An 18921-nucleotide genomic window follows, 5' to 3' on the forward strand; every position below is an offset into this window, starting at 1 on the left:
GGTTTCATTGATTTTTGCTATTGTTTTATTCTTCTCAATTTTATTTATTTCTTCTCTGATCTTTATTATGTCCCTCCTTCTGCTGACCTTAGGCCTCATTTGTTCTTCTTTTTCCAATTTCGGTAATTGTGACCTTAAACCATTCATTTGGGCTTGCTCTTCCTTTTTTAAATATGCTTGGATTGCTATAAACTTTCCTCTTAAGACTGCTTTTGCTGTGTCCCACAGAAGTTGGGGCTTAGTGTTGTTGTTGTCGTTTGTTTCCATATATTGCTGGATCTCCATTTTGATTTGGTCATTGATCCATTGATTATTTAGGAGCATGTTGTTTAGCCTCCATGTGTTTGTGAGCCTTTTTGCTTTTTTTGTACAGTTTATTTCTAGTTTTATGCCTTTGTAGTCTGAAAAGTTGGTTGGTAGGATTGCAATCTTTTGAAATTTACTGAAGCTCTTTTTGTGGCCCAGTATGTGGTCTATTCTGGAGAATGTTCCATGTGCACTTGAGAAGAATGTGTATCCTGTTGCTTTTGGATGTAGAGTTATGTAGATGTCTAATAGGTCCATCTTTTCTAATGTGTTGTTCAGTGCCTCTGTGTCCTTACTTATTTTTTTCTGTCTGGTGGATCTGTCCTTTGGTGTGAGTGGTGTGTTGAAGTCTCCCAGAATGAATGCATTGCATTCTATTTCCTCCTTTAGTTCTGTTAATATTTGTTTCACATATGTTGGTGCTCCTGTATTGGGTGTATATATATTTATAATGGTTATATCCTCTTGATGGATTGAGCCCTTTATCATTATGTAATGTCCTTCTTTGTCTTTTGTTACTTTCTTTATTTTGAAGTCTGTTTTGTCTGATACCAGAATTGTAACACCTGCTTTCTTCTCTCTGTTGTTTGCATGAAATATCTTTTTCCATCCCTTGACTTTAAGTCTGTGCATGTCTTTGGGTTTGAGGTGAGTCTCTTGTAAGCAGCATATGGATGGATCTTGCTTTTTTATCCATTCTATTACTCTGTGTCTTTTGATTGGTGCATTCAGTCCATTTACATTTAGGGTGATTATTGAAAGGTATGTACTTATTGCCATTGCAGGCTTTAAGTTTGTGGTTACCAAAGGTTCAGGGTTAGCTTCTTTACTATCTTACTGTCTAAACTCGCTTGTTGAGCTACTGTAAACGCGGTCTGATGATTCTTTATTTCTCTCCTTCTTATTCCTCCTCCTCCCTTCTTCATATGTTGGGTGTTTTTTTCTGTGCTCTTTTTAGGAGTCCTCCCATCCAGAGCAGTCCCTGTCGGATGCCCTGAAGAGGTGGTTTGTGGGAGGCAAATGCCCTCAACTTTTGCTTGTCTGGGAATTGTTTAATCCCTCCTTCATATTTAAATGTTATTCGTGCTGGATACAGTAGTCTTGGTTCGAGGCCCTTCTGTTTCATTGCATTAAGTATATCATGCCATTCTCTTCTGGCCTGTAGGGTTTCTGTTGAGAAGTCTGATGATAGCCTGATGGGTTTTCCTTTGTAGGTAACCTTTTTTTCTCTCTGGCTGCCTTTACTACTTTTCCTTGTCTTTGATCTTTGCCATTTTAATTATTATGTGTCTTGGTGTTGCCCTCCTTGGATCCCTTGTCACGGGAGTTCTGTGTACCTCTGTGGTCTGAGAGGCCATTTCTTCCCCTAGTTTGGGGAAGTTCTCGGCAATTATTTCTTCAAAGACACTTTCTATCCCTTTTTCTGTCTTTTCTCCTTCTGGTATTTTGATGATGCGTATATTATTCCTTTTCGATTGGTCACTCAGCTCTCCTAAAATACTTTCATTCCGGGAGATCCTTTTATCTCTCTCTGCATCAGCTTCTCTGCGTTCCTGTTCTCTGTTTTCTAGTCCATTAATGGTCTCTTGCATCTCGTCCATTCTGTTTTGAAGTCCTTCCAGAGCTTGTTTTATTTCTGTATTCTCCTTCCTTAGTTCTTGCATATTTCTCTGCAAGTCCATCAGCATGGTTATGACTTTTGTTTTGAATTCTTTTTCAGGAAGACTGGTCAAATCTATCTCCCCAGGTTCCTTCTCAGGGGAAGATGTAGCAGATGCCGAAGCTGTCTGGGTTAGTCTTGTCTGGATCATATTTTTTTGCCTTTTCATGTTGATAGGTGCTATTGACTGTCGGCTGGGAGAGCCAAACTTTTCACTTGCTACTGGCCTTTCTTTACTGGGACAACTGCGACCCCTAGTGGCTTTTGTTGGGTAATTGCGTGTAGGCTGGGTCTTTGTGTCTTGCCTGGCCAATACAAATGGATCTCCCTTTCTGTGGGCAGGGTTTACCTTAGGCTATTTCTCTGCTTTCGCAGAGCCCGGAGGGGTAATGGACTGGGGGGACTTTTTGGCTGTTTACCTCTGTGAGGGGTCTCAGAGCTGTTGCCCAGGGGGTTAGTGCACCCGGTTTTCCCTGTAATTTCCTGCCACTGGGCTGTGACTTATGCTGTTTCCGTCCAGCTGTTAAATCCCTGTCCCTTAACACTTTAAAAAAGCCTCCACTTTTCTTTGTCACACGGGCATCAGCTTTGGCACCCGCTCAGAGGTCTTGCTGCCCTATTTCATTAGTTACCAGCCCTCCACGCATGCACTGTGCCTGCGCTCTGGTGCGGGTGGCTGGGGCTGGGTGTTCGGCAGTCCTGGGCTCCGTCTCCCTCCCGCTCTGCCTATTGTTCTCCCACCGGGAGCTGGGGGGAGGGGCGCTTGGGTCCCGCCGGGCCGGGGCTTGTATCTTACCCCTTTCACCAGGCGCTGGGTTCTCGCTGGTGTAGTTGTATTCTGGCTGTTGTCCTGTGTCTTCCGGTCTCTCTTTTAGGATTAGTTGTATTTGTTGTATTTTCAAAAGTATATATGTTTTTGGGAGGAGATTCCCACTGTCCTACTCACGCCGCCATGTTGGCTCTGCCTCCGACATGCATTGATTTATGGGTGTATGTGATTTGTACATGTTATTATCTATTCAATAGCAAGCCAGTAACTTGGGAAGGAATAGCTGGATGCTATACAGCTCTTTTTGTACTCTCAATTTTCCTAGATTTCTCTTTTTTAATTTTTTTATTGTATCTTATCTTTATCACAGGAATGTAGGATGTTTCAGTTATTGGAATTGAAGAATAGCAGAATTTATGGATAGAGAAATATCTTTGATGGCAACCATAACTGTATTCGAATCAAGTCAATACCTTACTAAATGTGTCAACCTGGGTATGTTATATTCTAACTTTCTAGAAACCTTGTTTCCTCATCTGTGAAATGAGGATAATAATACAGAGGGTTATTTTGAGAACTTAAAGTAATATATAAAGCACCTAGTACAGCATTAGCTATTGTTATCTTCCTCCTTGTAATTATTATTTATATTATATGTAAGAGTGAACATTGGTCACTGCTGTTATATTCTAAAAGATATTACTAGATGGTTATAAGGCATTATTTCTGCCAATTGTTCCTACTAGGACTTTTTAGCTGTAGTTTTTCTTGAAAACAGGTATATAAAGAGAAATATAGATAGGCATTTTTCATTGCATTGTCTTTGTTTTCTGGAAATCAAGGTTGGTAATTTAAAAACATGACAAATTTTAACTCCTCTTAAAAATGGCAAAAGAAAATCAATAAAATCTCATTTTGATTCAAATAGTAGGTAATACAAGAAATGGAAGAAACTATAGAGCAATTGCTGAGGACTTGTAGGATGCCAGGCATTCAATTTTCATGACATTCCACGAAAGAGGTATTATCCCTACTTAACAGATCAAGAACTTGAATGTCAGAGACATTGTTATACATATAACAGTGAAGAGTTGGGGTTAGCACCCAGTCATATCCTTAGATCTAAGCCTTTTTCTAGACCAGCTTGTCTCCTAGAAAAAGTGTCTCTCTCCGTGGGAGTGGTAGAGGAAGCAATACTTACTGGTTACCATTTGTATGCCAGGTTTTAAAGAGGATCTTCAAAACAAAGGTCCAGTTTGATCCTCAGCGTAACCCCAAATTGTTATTATATAGTCCTTGGAAAACTAAGACTTTGTTAGATTAACTTGTGATTACATCACTAAAAAAAAAAAAAAAGTGACAGAGGCAGAATTCAAGTCTAGGAATATCAAGCATTAAAACCTAGACATAACCCAGGGCATGATGTTGCCATTTTCTATGGTAGATTTCTCATAACATTCAGTGGTGCATTTAAAGAGATGAAATACACATTCTCATCAAAAGAATAGTCAACATGAAGAACTGCTTAAGTGGTTAGCAATATACTGTTCATTTTGGTATAGAGCGAAATGTTCTGGACTTACAATTGGAAGTCGTCTTCTTTTCCAACACTGCTACTTCTTTGTTACATTCGTATAGGTTACTGATCACATCTGAAGCTGTTTCTTCATAGGTAAAGTGGGAGGTAGAGTGCATGATATCTAGGGTCCATTCCAAATTTATCATTGTATCACCCTAAATTCCAAGATGATCTTTTTGTTTTTGATAAACATTTTTTATTTAGATAAAACCACTTATATTCTCCCTCCTATTGTGAATTTCTGATCGAGATATCTATAGCAGACCAAAGTCAATATTAAGGTGATGATTCTGTTTATTTCCTATTTTCTCTATCCTTCCTATAGGAGCAGAATGGATATGAATATTTCTTCATCTCACAATTATTAATAATAATTACAGTAATAATAGAAAGATGCAAATAAGCACAGCAACAGTTCTAAATGCTTTACTTCATGAAGCTAACTAACAAAATCAATGGGTCTTGATATAAAATTGTTGTTTGAATAGAAAATACTGAGTACCTAAAGCATTATGTTAAGTAATGTGGTACATATAAAGATGAAAAAGGTATCTTTGCAGTTTTTCGGTAAACTTAAAATTATTTCAAAATAAAAATTTATCAAAGAGGACAACATACCAATTCTTAAGAAATGTATATCCTAATAAGTATACACTGATAGCTGTGATATGAGGCAGTCTATAATTAATTGTATGTACAAGATTTAAGTATCTGAAAGAGGAATGTGAAGCAGAAGAGGGAGAATAGGAGGAGGGGAAATTTAGAAAACCATGATTCAGCTTCATTCCTTAGCTAAGGTTTATTCCTCTTAATTATTTTCATAATCTTCTGTTTTATTTAATAGTATCATGCTTTGGCATTCAGAACTTCCTTCAGATTGTTCCTGAGATAGTATTTGTCCCATGCAGAGATGCTCAGGCTTCAGGCTTTCCTGGGGACAGGGGAGAAGAAATAGCTTTGCTGTTGCTAGATATAAGCCTCAGGCTGTGTGTGGCCAGCTGTGCCCGAACCAGCTTGAGAGCGAAGCCAGCTAGGATTCAAGAGAGAGAAAATCCAAGAGTCTGGGTGACATGATTTGAATTCTGACCCAGTCTTGTCTTGTACAGGAGCCAATGAGTTTAGCATTTGTTCTCAGTTTGGTTTGGGTTTCTGCCTAAATGAAAGAAATGAGTGTAAGGTGATATGTGTTATTGTATTGATTGTTTTCATAAATGAAGTTTCTTAAATTCATTGCACATTTCAAGGATCTGAAAAAAGAGCAATGTGGGTACAGATAAGAGACACTGGTACCCAGGAAGGTAGAAACTAGGCAGGTATACATGTTAAAATGTTCGTCTTTATCCTAGGCAGTGATAGTCACAGTGGAGGTTTATAAAGGAGTGCATGGAATGGTAAGAACTTTTTATTAACTAAGGGTCAGAATAGGTATTTCTACTACGGGAAACCTTTTGGAATCCAGGAATATTTTGGACACTCTTACACCGTTGTTCCTGAATCCATGTTGTAATGCATCCATTCCCCAGTAGAAGGTCATATTCCCTTTGTGACGGTTGATTGTGATTGGCAGGTTGATTGTGATTAATAGAAAGAAAACTGATTAGAAAAGATACAAATGATACAGGTCCCTTTTATCTGTAAAGGTTACAACAACTTAATTGTGTGAAGAGAGGAATATAAATTGCAACCAGCTGTTGAGTGGGGCAACTCCTGTTCAGTTCCTACCCAAGGGCCCAGAAGCTCAAACTGGGTGAGCTTTTCAGGGGTAAGGGTGGATGGTCTTGTTATCAGTTGAGTTTGTTCTCCTTGGTTCTTATCACCACCACAACAAGGAGTTCAAAGGCAGAGATGAAGTAGCAAAGCAGAGCTGAAGTTCTATTAGAATACACTCCAAGGGAAGAGCCAGTCAGTCAAGGTAGACAAAGGTCCCAAAATTTTAGGGGGGGGTCTGTCTGTCATGTCCTAGCTGGGAGGTACTTCTTTGATTGACAGGGTGAGATCATTTGATTGACAGCTCTAGTTATACAGCAATTCCTCTTGATGTGCATGTCTTTTCCCAAAATGCACACAGAAAAGTCCATGGGGGAGGGGGGAGTAAAACAGCAATTTTATTTTTATGAGATTACTATGAGGTGTGGTTTGGGCGCTTCTTAGTTTTGCTTGATTGTGCCTGCTGAGACCTGGTTGGGACCAGTTTAGCATGGACCTGATAGGCAAGGAAGTTATCTGCCTGCAAAGCCTTTGTTGTCTCCAATTGGGACCCCCTACCCAGTTTGGGCAGATGTTTTTTCCTCGAACCTTATCTTCTCCTTTCCCTGTAGCTCTTGGCTACCTTTCTACCTAGCAGTTTTATGTCTCCACAGCCATTCTCAGCTGTCTGGGAGACGTATAGTCAGTTTATGTATGAAATAACCTGCTGGTTTAGAGTTTGCTGGAGATCTTCAGGTACAAGTGTATCATGACCTGGGAATAACCATAGCTAACATTGTTTTTAAGTATTTTTTTATGCCAGACATTCTTCTAAGTTATTTGTATGTATAATTCATTTAATACTTACAAAACCCTACAGGATAGGGCCATTATTATTCCTCATTAGGCAGATGAGGAAATTTAGGCATAAAAATGTGTAAATGACTTGGCCAAGGTCACAGAGATTGAACAAAGGCAGTATGGCTCTAGAGGCTAACCTTTAAATCACATAGGTATTCCTGTGTCTTATGTTCTCACAGCTGGGGACACAATGTGAGCCATTCCCCAAAACCACTTGTCAGTATAGGGACCTGCATCTGATTATCTCAGGAAGAACTACATGCCAGCTTAGAGTCATCTAAACACAGACTATAAAATCATGTAAATTAAAATGAGAAGCACTATACACAATAACAAACTAGTTCCTTATGATATATACATATATTTCATTTCAGTTAATTTTTTACCAGGGAAGGAAGCAGTTTTTGTTACTGCTGACCCACTTTACAGATGAGGTTCTATAAGTCTTCTGAAAATGTTTTGTTTTGAGTCATATTTTATCTCCAGCCCATTGGTGGCTTGAATAGGTTTATAATTTTGTGTGACAGACATTTACCTGCATGTCTTTCCCCTCATTAATGGAATTAAAAACAGTGGAAAATATATTATATTTGGACAAGAAGACACAGAATGAGAATGATTGGGTCATTTGTAATATATAGGGTCTGACAGCTCTCTCTACAGTGACTTCATTTCCAATATTGAAAGAACAGGGGAAATGCTACAGTAAATAAGACTTCTCACAATTTCCACCTGTAGTTACACAATCACTTCTTTCAAAGGAGTAAAGATTGTTCCTGTGGGGTTGATTCCTTTTGCTTTCTAGTAATTTCCACATCACATTGCTTTACATCATTTGGAAGGTGTTGGTTTAGAGCCAAAGGCAGTTTTACGAAAACAAGTAAACATTTGGGGGAGGAAAAAAGAAACAAAGGCTTAGAGGAAAATAAATCCTGATATTTGTAACTATTTTCTTTAAATACGTAATTTCCAGTTCTGTTTTAACTTTTTGTTTGTTAATTTGTATATAATCTACTCTTTTTAAAAATGGAATAGAATTTAAGGACTCCAGTTTATTAAATACTTTTTCTCTGTAGAGACACCCTCATCAATACCATTTTCTTTCATTTCCCTAATAGCCTTAGAAATTAGATATCAGTGTTCTCATTTTACAGATTTTGATATTTGGAAAAGGTTTGGTCATTTATAAAGCCATACAATCATTAAATGATAGAATCTGATTTCCTTCATCTGGCCTGCAGCAAACCTGTAAGGCAATTAGTATGTTTATGTCCTCATTATAGATGCATCAAGAAGTTAAATTTCTCTAAGGTTAGGGATAGAGTGCATTTTTATTCTATAAAATTAACTTATGTTAAAGAATATGATATAGGTATGTCTCATTGTTTTCTTCCCATAAATTCCTTGTAATTCAGAATTTGTGAAAATTAATTCTATGATTTAAGTTTTGTTTCATACATGATTTTTCTTTCTCATAATTACTCATCAATCAGTATTTTTGTCTGTAAAATATGTTGATTTCACAGCACTTTAGTCTCCCTGGCTGGAGTTTGTTTTATTTCTAAACAGATATAAAGAAACTCTTAATTACATTGTAATTAATCATGTTGTAAAGGAACATGTAGACATATGTAGACTTAACGATTACTCAAGTGCAGCTATAGGTGTTTTCTGCTCTAGCGAGTAAAGAGAATCTATTGGGAGGGAGGAGCCTCTGGTGCACACTCTAGTGGGACCTCATAACCCATGATTTCAAAGCTTTGGCCATATCCTTGGTTAACCAAAGAGAAGGCTCTAATTATTTGGTAGTAAGATATGGAGATAACTTAATTCTGTTGTAATGGAATATGGGATAAACTGTCTCTTTCTTCTAAGGTACAGGGATCAGATAATAGGAAAATAATAGAGAGGAAAGACAGAAGCCAAAGATACATAGATATATGGATAGATAGGTAGATAATAGATAAAAATAACATCCTAGGACCCTAGATATTGGATATGTTAGAGACAAAGCTAAAGAAATAGTTAAGGATTTTCTTTTTAAGTTTTAAATGGCTGTTTCTAGAATAGGAATAGAGATACCTAATACTCAAAGTTAATTTTTATTGTTGAGGAGAACTCTATCTTTCCCAAATCCAGTCAAATCTTTTTCATACTAGGATAAACAGCATCAAGACTCTTTGAGGAAATAAATCAAAAGGTCTGTGTTTTTAATCTGGACCAATTTGGTGGGCAACAAAAATAGCTCATATCAAATGGTCAGACCACCCCTGCAGTGAACTTCCTCTATGAAAAGTAAGTGGTGGGCCAGGGCTAAGTTGGAAGATGAAATTGAAGGGATTCAAATTTCCTCTGCATTGAATTGTTTTAATGTGGGGTCAACCAAAAGATGCTATAAGTGAAATAAATCAGTCATTAAAATCACCCCTTTTCTGACTTTTCCTTTGCCTTTAGGAATCAGACCCTGGCTATCTAACCCTTTGTCAGAAGATTCTTTAGTTCACTAATTGCCTAGTTTTTCTGCCACACCATCCTTAAAGCACGTAAATATGAAGCTATCCACTTTCTCTGCTCCTTTCTCTTGATACTAGATATTGATGGTTTTCAGTGTCTATAACTCTTGGCTTACCTTTTATCTGTTTCTAGACAGCTCCCTTTTTTATTCCCCTGTCTTCCTACAAAATGATGGAGTTTGTTGTCAAGAGGAAGATCATAGAAGAGGATATGGAAGTAAACATGCAAACAAAATAGGTGAGAATTTCTAAGAAGCAACACAGAGTAATATCCAAAGTGCTAACAATAAAGCTCAACTTAGAATTTTTTAACCTGCTAACTAGGAGTGAAAGGAAATGAAGATGTTTTCTAATATCTCTTGACTTTACCATCCACAGTTCTTCACTTAAAAGAGTTACTAGAGAATATACATTGAAAAAGAAAAAAAGAATGCAGAAATAATGTGTGGACAAAAATGGTGGGCACATAAGTTGATAATATTCTAGTAAAGTCAACTATGGGCTTAATGTAAAAGTAATAAAACTATTTTTAATGAATAACAAAAACTGAAACTATATCATAATAATGGTAGTAGAAGAGGATGTGTTAAATGTGTAATTAAAACATGTAAACACCTCTCATGGTAGAGTGGTAGAAACACTGACTGTTATTAAATTTGATATAAAAGTTTGCAGGTCAAAGTATATCCTCATAATTTCAGGGGACCACAAGAAAAACAACTAGAATCTATACCTTCTAACAAGTAAAGGAAAGAAAATATAATGTGGTGGTACAAAAAGAGGAAGAGAGAAAGAGAGAGATAAGGAGGAGAAGGGAACATACAAAGCAACCTAGCAAAAAAGAATGTGAATGTGTGTAAGTTATTAAGATATTAATTAATTTAAGAAGAAAGAATATGTGTTTAAAAATCAATTTTATCAAGATAGCAGTAGACTTATAGACACCAAGAAGGGACCAGTGGTTACCAAGGGAGAGGGGTTGGAATGGGGGGAAGAGGGTGGGAGGGGATAAAGGGGTACAATAATTCACAACTATAATGTAAGTTGGTCACAGGGACAGTAGTACAGCACAGAGAATACCAAAAAAATACCAGTTTTGTTAGATCAGTAATAAGCACATTTACACACAGCACAGGGAAGGACCAAGGCAAAGAATGAGATTAAAAATTAATAAGTAAAAGATATCTGTACAAGGGTACTACTGATCAAAAGAAGAAATCCAGTATCTGGTTTTGGAATATTAATGTCAGCCAAATAAAATTGAAGATAAAAGTCATTAATAGGCAGAAAATAAGACTAATAGGAACAATCAACCAAAAATTAATGGAGTAATATCATTTGAAAATAAATACTGGTAAATAATCAGAGAATTAAAAGAAAAAGTAACAAATCCAGAATTATAATGGGAATTTTGAAATAAAATAACCAAAACATTGTAAATGAATTAGAGAATTAGAATAACTACAAAAATGTGAATGCAAAATTAACCTCTTAGTCAAACCCCAAAAATATGTTCACAAATTATTCATTCATTCATTCATTCACTCATGTATTAACTTATATAATATAATGAGTCATAAGAAATACATATTTGGTTATTCATAAGATCAAATATATATTTCCCAGGTATATTTGGTCTTCATCCACAGTTCTTGAAAAACACTTCAGAGCCTTAAAGTGAAATGGGTGTCTTGTTATACTAATGAGAGATTTTTGGACCCACCCAAGGGCAGCAGGGGCTGGAGGTTGAATCAGCCAATAGCCAATGATTTAGTCAGTCATGACTATGCAATGAAACCCTTACAAAAACCAGTGAGAGGAGCACATTGCTCTGTTGGATCCTGCTTCTCAGTTGGAGAGAGCTTCCATGCTTGGGGAACCGGAAAGCTTCCATGTGCCACTGAGCCCAGCCCAAGCTCCACAAGGATAGAAGCTCCTTTATTTGGGACTTTGCCCTATGTATCTCTTCATCTGGCTATTAACATGTATACTTTACAGTAACCTTAATTAAACTGGTAAACCAAAGTGTTTTCCCTGAGTTTTGTGAGCCACTCTAGCAAATTAATTGAACCTAAGTGGGAGGTCGCGTGATCCTCCAATCTGTAGCTTGTTGGTCAGAATCACAAGTGCCTGGAACTTGCAACAGGCATCTGGCTTCTGTGGGCGGAGGGCAGTCTTACAGGACAGAGCCCTTCACCTGGGGAGTCTGGTACAATCTCTGTGCAGGTAGTGTCAGAATTGAGTTCTCGGACATCCTATTGGGGTTTGAGAACTGCTTGGTGTTGTGTGTGTGGAAAGAACCCTCACACACACACACACACACGCACGCACGCACGCACGCACACACACGCACACACACACATGTATTGGAATCAGATCCAGGAATCTGAAAGGAGTTGTACTATTACTACTGCATATTATTTTTGTAGTTGAAAGAAATGCAACTCATTTGTTCATTCTGCAGTTCTGCACTTTGTGCCGTACCTGGTGACGGGAAGAAATGATGAGCGTAAGAGTTTCTCCACTGTACGCAGTTTCCTCTGGGTGAATCACAGCACCATAAGCAAACTCACACCAGTCTTGAAGAAATATCTGAGGTATGCGATTTGCTTGAGGTAATTTAGGAAGGGAATAGGGTTGTGAAGATGAGGTTTGAGGAATTTTGATGAGTGAATATAGGGGAAGAACATTTACAGACACAACTTGTTTAGATATCTAATCATCTTTCGAAGGAAGGTACTTTTTGATGAACAGTTTTATTTTAGGACTCTGGCCCCCCTTCTATATACTATCTCATCTATTATTATATTCCATGTACCTAGCAGAGTCCTTTGGTTCATGGGAAACATTCAATAAATCTTCAATTAGCTGAGTGCAAGTGGTTTGTGTTCATTCTTGAGGAATTTCAGCACTGAACAATATAGAAAATTTATCCTGTATAGGGGTTTTAAAAGTGATTCTATAATTTTCTTATCTATACTTTATAAAAGCTAGACCAAATGTCAGGCCTGTGTCACTCCATGACCATCTTGCCATCATGGATTTATGCTTGTGAATTATGAATTTCTGCTCACTTAATCCATCTTGCAAAAGTGTGTGGTATGCAACATTTTTTTTCCTTTCCTCTCAATCCAGACAACTCAGATTTATTAAAACATAAAGTTTTAGCTGCTTTTATGACCTCCAACCTCAGTGGTCCTAAAATTGTGATGCATTTGGAAATCGGAAGTGGATGTATTTCTAACACCAGGTCTCTAATGGAATTATAGTTCCTAGTTGCTTTGATATGCTTCAGTTAATAATTTCAAAATGTCTTATAAAAACACATAAGTTCTATAAAATCCCTCAAAGGAAAAGGCACATTATACTGAAATAATTTTTATCGAAATGAGCTAAGGTCAGGGATTTTGTATATATATATATTAGGCAAATACTAGAAGTGCTCGGGAAAAAAAGTATTGCCAAACTAGTAAGTGGAAAAATCCATATCTCAATATGATTTCTTTCCTTATTTAATGAGTGACTATATTGTGCTATCTGCACTGCTCAAATTCCAATGCATAGAGATAATAAGACAAAGACAGGTCCCAGAAGAGCCTAGGGCCTAATAAGAAAGTAATGCAGAGACAGAAAAACAGGATAAGAGCACAGGGTGGTACCGCGTTCGCCCCTTGTGGCGGTGACGACAGCGATACGTACACAGACCTGGTTCACTTCAGTTCTTTATTGTCGCTCGGAAGGCTGGGAGAAGGTGAGTGAGAAGAAGCAACAGCCGGGGGGAGCGAATGAGAGGAAGAATGAGAGGAGAGAGAGAGTGAGAGAGAGAGGGAGTGAGAGAGTGCTTCTCTTTCCTGCTTCCGCCTTATATAAAGGAAGCTGGCCTATGGTGATCAAGATCATGCGTGACCTTTAAGCATGAGGCAAGCCTATAGGAGCAACTTCCTTATGCTAATGCCACCAAACCAGGCAGGGTGGCGCCCAGGAAGCGGGCCCCATCTTAGGGCATTGGTCAGCCAGAGTGGAAGGGCGGTGTTCAGCCATAGTGGGACTCAGCCTCGGCCATAGGCCGGCCCCTACAGGGTGGGAAATATTCTACCTGGAAACTATAATAGAGAATACTTACTTACATTTTGAGGCCTCAGGCTAGAAAACAAAAAATCTGGTGAGCCATGCAAAGGATTCAGAATTTATGATGAAGACAATTAAAAACATAATGCAGACATTTTTTTATTAAGTCATATAGAGAATAGAGCTTTAGTTGCAGTTTTTGGCCCAAATTAGTTACATTTTCTGCAGCAAATTCAAGACTTATTGTTGGCTTATTCAGTCATATTTTATTGTTCTATAGTTTTGGCTAAAACCTCCTGTCATTATTACCTTGTAAAGCTGACTTATTTTTTTCCTAACATATGTTGGTTCTTTATTATTTTCACCACAATTATTGATTTAAAGAACGTTTATTGCATTTCAAAGAATATTTAAGACTCTCCCAGAAGCTCTGTGATAAGAAAATACATCCTTTGTTTCCATAGAAATGCACTTGTACATGTTGTTTTCCTGATTCACTGTATTTTCTGAGGAATTTTTCAGAGCATTTGGTGCTCTGTGGTTAAAATATGCACCCACAAAGCAGAACAAATGCAAAATGCTGCCCTCTGTTGAAAAATGCCCAGTATGCAAATCAGTCCTTGAAAGGTAGATCAAATATTATCTACACTAGTATGAGATGATTTGAAGAGCTGAAAAACTGGTAAGATCTGTGAAGAAACAGCTTTCTCAGATTTGAATAAAAAAACAATATTAAGGGACATGACAAATTTAAGTAGTTAAAAAATATTATCTGCATTGAAAAATATCAAGATAAAACATAGTAACAGCCTATATGGAAAAATGTTTTCTCTACATATGACAAATAGGTGGATAATTTCTTTATATATAGAGCATCAAGATGCCAAAAAATACTCAGGAAAATAGTATTGGAGATACTTCATATAGGAGGTCATATCAATTATATACATGTGTGACAAAATGTCACACTTTAGACTGGAAATACACATCTAAAAATGTTTACACACAAGGCTGGTGAGGTAGTTACAAAACTGCAGTCTTTTAGGGCTGAACTTTATAAACTGGTATAAATCTACTTTAACTCAATATAGCAATAAGTTGAAAGCAGTAAGCTGAAAAAAAGTACTCTAACATGACACAGTGATCCCATTCCTCAATTAAGGGAAATAATGTAAGAACTGAAAATAACAAAATATAATGTAAAGTGGCAAAACAAAAGTGAAAACAAATATACATCCTCAGAAAATGTTCTTTAATGTTAGTATACATAAAAATGGTGACACTGTTAAAGGTGTATACTGTGACTGGAAAGAATAACGCCCCCCAGAATGTCCATATCCTAATCAGTGGAGCAGGTGAATATGTTACCTCATAGAGCAAAATAGATTTTGCATATGTAAGTAAGTTCACAAACCCTAAGATTAGGGAGATAATTTTGCATTATGGGGTGGGCCCAATCTAATCAAATAAGCCTTTAAACTCAGAAAACACTCTCCAGCTGAAGAGGGAGAGATTGAAGAAGCTGAAGGTATGTGGCAGAAGGGAAAATCAGAGAGATTCCAAGTGCAAGCAGGATTTGATATGGCATTGCTGCTTTTAAGATACAGGAGGCTCCATACAAGGACCAGACAGAAGTGTCTAGGAACTAAGGATGGCCACCCACCTGGCAGTCAGCAAGGATATGCAGGACTCAGTCCTACAACTACAGGGTACTGAATTTAGCCAATTAGCTGAATGAATTTGGATGTGAATTTTTCCACAGAATCTCCACTAAGGAATACAATCTTGCCGCCTTCTTGATTTTGACCCTGTGAGACCTGGAGCTAAGAAATAAATCCAGCTCTGGACTTCTGACCTACAGAACTGTGAGATGATAAATTTATGCAGTGTGAAGCCCTAAAGCTTATGTAGAAAAGTGTAAACTATCCATGCCAGTATGCTTAAGGAAAGAGTAGAATGCTAACACATACTCCCTCTCTCTCTCCCCACAAAAAAAACAACAAAAAAAGCAGTGCACAGAGCTATACACAGACATTTCTGTAACTAGATAAAATGTAGAAAAACAAATATGAAAAGAAAAAAATGTGTTAAGTTCTAGAATCGGAGGTCTTTTAAATGACTATTTGCAATTATTAGTTTATTACTGTTGCATTGTGCCTTCATTATAAGTGTAAATAGCAGTACAATATAGATATAATAAAAATATTAAAAGAAAGGTTTTTCCTGAAGCAGTCCCTTTGATGAGTGTTTGTCTTCCCAAGGTTAGACGCCCTCCTGTGGAGAAATGTGAGGCTGCCTCACACACGTCCGGGTAAACTTGTTTGTACCCCACCTCCTACATTGTCCGACCGTCCACAGCTGCTGTCATGTGATTCCTGACACAGATTTATTCCTTGTTCCAATTTTATGACCACTTCTTCACTTTGTCCATGAAACAGGTAATTCAGTACTAGTGTGGCTTGAAGAATAGTCATTTTTATGATCTTGCGCCTCAACTTCGGTGATTAGACTCATGATGTTTGTTCCTGGAATATTACCCTTCCAGAAGGCAGTTCAAAAAACAAGGTATGTTTCTTTTGTGTGTGTGTGCTTACATTCCAGTATCTGAATTCCCACTTTCTTCCTGAATAGGTAATTAGGTGGGCAAACAAAGGTGCTGACCAGGTATAAGTAAAAGGAGTTTGATCCAGAGACACTGCTATGCAGGTATACTGGAATTCTTCATAGGGAAAGCCAATGATGAGTTAAACTCAGAGTCCTTCAAGAGGACTTGAGTTGAAGGATTCACACAAAGTAATATAAAGAGGATAGGGAATTTAAATGAAGCGGCAGATCTGAAACAAGCTGGGTATGTCCAAGATGGTATTCACAAACTACAAATTTTGGAATAGTGTTACTAATAGGCACACAGGCAGACCATAGAGGGTCAAGCTACATGTCAAGTCTAGTATTTGTCTCAGTAACCTGCCAGGTAGTCGAGCTCCTCCAGTCCCATGGCCATGCTTTGTTTTCATCTATCATTTGAGGTTATGGAATTCTGTTCTCAATTACTAATCCCATAGTCAAACATTGGTGCCTGTTGAGAGATGGCCTATGTGTGGCTTGATCCGCTGTGTGCTACTCAGCTGCAAATGAGTATCAAAACCTGTGCTTGCATCAAAGCAAACTAAAGGCAGTAGGAATGCTTGAGTAATAGTCTCCACTCTGCCAGTCTCTTCTCTGATCTATAACTACGTTATGTATTTTCAACTCCTTTTCATTTTTACCATCACAACATGCAGCTCTCATCTTTCTCTTTCTGAATCTGTCAGAGTTTAAAAGTAAATAACCTCAGAAATTAAGACAGGCAAAAATATAAAAAGACCACAGGAATGTCCTTGGGGGGCACAGAGAGAAACCCATCTTCCTTCTGGGTGAGTGGGGTTGAGGACGGCTGTCGGTACCAAACAAAGCCTGCCCGGGAGCACCGTGGCCCTGTATGCTCGACTAATGACTCAGAAGCTGGCAACCGACGTCACTGGAATGACTTTGTCAGAGCCAGAAGGTGGCCAACTTCTCTATACTTGGATGTTCTAGGAAAAAAGAATAAAACCGAAACTTCTGGGATTATACGAATTTGTATAATCACTGCCATTACCTGCCGTAAATTCAAAGCATTCATTTTTTTAAATCTGAATGACACGATAGATTCCTGGATGATACATCTACTTTACTTCTGCCCCTCCAATCTTTTTCTACACAGTAGTCAAACAATCTATTAAAATCTAAATAAGGTGGCACTATTCCCCCAAAAGTCCTCCAGTGCATTTAGAAAAAAATCAAAATTTTACTATGACCTGCAAAATCCTCTGTTATGTGGCTCAGGCTAATGTTCAGACCTCATTTCTTCTTATTTTTCTTTTGTTCACTAAATACCTTACCTCTTCCATAACTCTTTATAATATCACGTTTTAATATCACTTCTCTCTAAATGTATCATTTGAATTTATTCATTTATTTATTTATTTACTTTATTGCTTGATTCTGTCTCCCCTACCTTATCCTTTCTCAATTCATCAATTTCAAGTTAAACTCCCTGAGAGGAGAAATTCTATCCCAGCAATCAAGTACTATGCCTGGAGCATAGATGATAATAGATATTTGTTGATTAAAGGAATAGACTTAAAGAATGTGAGGTCTAGAAAAGCTTTTGGGATAATTCAGGTGCTGTAAAATAGCTAAGATCTATGGAGTGGAAAGTCCTGGATCATGTCAGCTATCATTTCTTCAAGGTGAACCTCCTTTTCCATATTTGTAAAATGAAAACAATATTCTTGTACTCAAAAGTAATAAAGATGAATAATAAAAATGAATTCATGTCAAGTAGAGTGGCTAATTGTTTAAAACTGTATGAGTCTATGTAAGTGGAAAATCTGAGTCAGTGTTCCACATATATAAATAGGCTTATAAATCTTTGCATGTAAATACATTGTCATACCTAAATTTCCATGTTTTATTTGGGTATATCTACTTTAAAAACATCTATCCATCTTGTTATGGTGTGGTTAATTCAAATAATCGTTTTTTAAATTCTACTTAAAGACTAGCTTATGAGCTACAAAAATGTACAGATCCATTTAGATGTGGTGCATATAAAGACAATAAAAATGTATTTTAAGATTACAGAGACCAATTGACCTCAGAAGGAGGGAACCTGTGGTCATGAATAAAGACCAGCAGAAATACTGGGAAGTACCAGCAGTTGGTCAGTGGGGTCCTTATACTAATATCATAGAGGAAAAATGGTTTACTGGTTTGCCAACAGCTTGACAAATAGCTATCTTTCCTGAACATACAGGCTAGTATTTTTATTTTGTAAAGATCTCTCCTAAGCCCACTTAGGACTATTTTCCACTGTGGGAAATGGTGCTTCAAAGAATGATCACAACAGAAGAAAAGGACTTGCTTTGACACCCATTTTGGCTGAGATTCTTTACATATAAAATGAGAATACTAATACTCATTTTACCTCTTTGTTGTGGGGTAAAGTATGAAAACATATCTGTGAGACCATTATGAGTTAACAGAGGTTTATATTTCTTCTTTTGTTTTTTTCAACAAGAACTGTAGAAACTGGAACAACATAGTGGCTGATTTGGAGCCCTTCTCTTGGGACATAATACTTATAGGATGGAGTATTCCCCTGCATGGCGCACTGCACCCTATATAGCCGTGGAGCTATGGAGTTTAAATGGGTTTAGTGCTTTGACTACAAGAGGGCCCTCATAAAAATGGTACCCGAGGATGCCTAGCAATTGAACAATGTACCTACCATCTTAAAGAGGAGATTGTTCATGAACTAACATGAGAAATCCACTGAGAACTCCTAGGAGAGCTGGGATTCCGAAGAAGCTGACATCCTTCATGGGTAGGTGGAAAAGAACCAGTGGAATTGTTATTGTTAATATTATTAATTTTGTGTCTTTTATTTTGTTATTTT

General features: G+C 37.4%; 2 long non-coding RNA genes across 2 annotated transcripts in view; both read left to right on the plus strand.

Moving 5' to 3' along the window:
• The window catches only part of LOC118917556 (uncharacterized), a 62220-nt gene extending 59013 nt beyond the window's left edge, over positions 1 to 3207 (plus strand). The window contains exon 4 of the long non-coding RNA XR_008999194.1: positions 3106 to 3207. This is a non-coding gene — a long non-coding RNA (uncharacterized LOC118917556). The remainder of the gene's footprint in view (positions 1 to 3105) is intronic.
• Positions 3208 to 11884: 8677 nt separating this feature from the next.
• LOC118917547 (uncharacterized) lies at positions 11885 to 18859 on the plus strand. The gene is made up of 3 exons (XR_005026841.2): positions 11885 to 11971; positions 15205 to 16007; positions 18544 to 18859. It is a non-coding gene; the product is annotated as an uncharacterized LOC118917547 (long non-coding RNA).
• The last annotated feature ends 62 nt before the right edge of the window (positions 18860 to 18921 follow it).

Source organism: Manis pentadactyla, chromosome 9 (genome assembly GCF_030020395.1).
Source record: "Manis pentadactyla isolate mManPen7 chromosome 9, mManPen7.hap1, whole genome shotgun sequence".
Classification (NCBI taxonomy): domain Eukaryota; kingdom Metazoa; phylum Chordata; class Mammalia; order Pholidota; family Manidae; genus Manis; species Manis pentadactyla.